This window comes from Nomascus leucogenys, chromosome 16 (assembly GCF_006542625.1).
Source record: "Nomascus leucogenys isolate Asia chromosome 16, Asia_NLE_v1, whole genome shotgun sequence".
NCBI lineage: Eukaryota > Metazoa > Chordata > Mammalia > Primates > Hylobatidae > Nomascus > Nomascus leucogenys.
Window position 1 is genome coordinate 54651865 of NC_044396.1, and position 2471 is coordinate 54654335.

At 45.8% G+C, this 2471-nt stretch overlaps 1 pseudogene; it reads right to left on the bottom strand.

The window, feature by feature from the left end:
• Positions 1 to 100, bottom strand: LOC115830707 (annotated as a pseudogene).
• Between the last annotated feature and the right edge of the window lie 2371 nt (positions 101 to 2471).

The window sequence follows — 2471 nt, forward strand, 5'->3', positions numbered from 1 at the left end:
TTTTATATGGAACATTTCATGAATTTTCATATCATCCTTGGGCAGCAGCCATGCTAATCTGTGTATCATTCCAACTTTAGGATGTTTGCTGCCAAAGCGAGAACCAGATCTGAGTATTTTTAAGAAATGAGGGTAGAGGCCAGGCACAGTGGCTCATGTCTGTAATCCCAGCACTTTGGGAGGCTGAGGCGGGTGGATTACTTGAGGTCATGAGTTCGAGACCAACCTGACCAACCTGACCAGCATGGTGAAACCCTGTCTCTACTAAAAATACAAAATTAGCTGGGCATGGTGGTGCTCACCCGTAATCCCACCTACTTGGGAGTCTGAGGCAAGAGAATCGCTTGAACCCAGGAGGCAGAGGTTGCAGTGAGCAACAAACGACCTGGTTTGTAGGATTTGCCAATTACCATGGTGTAAATACTTCCACTATGGCCAATTTCAAGTTATTAGTGCGCTATTTCTGAATATCAGGTTAAGAAGAGGTGTGTACCATTGGCTGAATGAGTATTTCTGAATATCAGGTTAAGAAGAGATGTGTACCATTGGCAGTGAGCCGAGATTTTGCCATTGCACTCCAGCCTGGACAACAAGAGTGAAACTCCATCTCAAAACAAAACAAAACAAAAAAGAAATGAGGGTAGAGCTATGATCTTTCTTATCCATATAACTACAGGAGGGTCTTGGAAACATATAGTACATACTCAATAAACATTTGTTCATTGAATGAACGGATGAATGAGGTTTTTTTCCTCTAAAAAGGTTAGTCTGGTGGCACTAGTTCATGAGGTGGTGGTCTCCACCAAGTCACAATCTGATATGGAATATCTGAATGTGCATGTTTGTGTTTGCATGTGTTTGTCACAGTTTTTAGAGACAGCATGTGAAATAGTGACCAAGAAAGTCTCTGCAGTCAGATTCCTTGGGTTTGAACCTCAGCTCTGCCATTTACTAGCTTGGTGGCCTTGGAAAAAATGCTTAATTCTCTGTGCCTTAGTTTTCTCATCTGTAAAAGGAGGATAACAATAGCACTCACTTTATAGGATAATTGTGAAGATTAAAAGAGCCATTCATAGGCCGGGCGCGGTGGCTCACGCCTGTAATCCCAGCACTTTGGGAGGCTGAGGTGGGCGGACCATGAGGTCAGGAGATCGAGACCATCCTGGCTAACACGGTGAAACCCCGTCTCTACTAAAAATATATATATAAAAAATTAGCTGCACGTGGTGGTGGGCACCTGTAGTCTCAGCTACTCAGGAGGCTGAGGCAGGAGAATGGCGTGAACCAGGAGGCAGAGCTTGCAGTGAGCCGAGATCGCGCCACTGCTCTCCAGCCTGGGCGACAGAGCGAGACTCCGTCTCCAAAATAAAATAAAAGAGATATTCATGCAAATAACATCATAAATTTGCTTAATATAGTTCCTCCCGAGGCATCTGTTTTTAGGCCTGACGTAAGTTATTTGAAACCTAGTCATACCCCATGACCCTTGGCCTAGTTACATCTTCCCCTTCCAGTGTGATTGTTTGTGCTATAGCCCCATTGTTCTATCCCATTGACACAAAACTCAGCATAGCCCAGAACTGCTGGCCATAATAAACCTAATGGTCAATGCCAGAGTCATGGGTGTGGTGGCATGCACCTGTAGTCCCAGCCACTCAGGAGGATGAGGCAGAAGGATCACTTGAGCTTGGGAGGTTGAGGCTGCAATGAGCCATGATCATGCCACTGCACTTCAGCCTGGGTGACAGAGCTGTGTGTTTTTTTGGTCTCAACAAACACTCAAAAAAGACATAGTCTCAAAGCCCTTGCTCCATCTGATTGCTGTGCTCACCGCCACCTACAGACTTCCTGTTGGCCTCCCACTGGGACCCCTAACTCTTCTGGGACCTATAAGTAATATGTATCATGAATTTTGGTTTCATTTCCCCATTGTGGCCTACCTGATGCACACACCTGAACCTAACTTCACCATCACCCACCCACACACCCCCACCCCCAACTCATACCCCAGTGCTCTCCTACAGAGTGGCTAGCTTGGCTTATGGCCACTCTCAAGAGAGAGACCCCAAGACCAAATTAGAAAAAATTGGCCAGGCGCGGTGGCTCACGCCTATAATCCTAGCACTTTGGGAGGCTGAGGCGGGCAGATCACAAGGTCAGGAGATCGAGACCATCCTGGCTAACCTGGTGAAACCCCGTCTCTAATAAAAATACAAAAAATTAGCCTGGCGTGGTGGCGGGCGCCTGTAGTCCCATCTACTTGGCAGGCTGAGGCAGGAGAATGGTGTGAACCCAGCAGGTAGAGCCTGCAGTGAGCCAAGATCGTGCCACTGCACTCCAGCCTGGGCAACACAGCAAGACTCCATCTCAAAAAAAAAAAAAAGAAAAAAAGAAAAAATTACAATCTAACTTGATAAAGGTTTGCCATTTAAAGCTGGTAAAATATAAAAAAGAAATGTAAATTGAAAGCA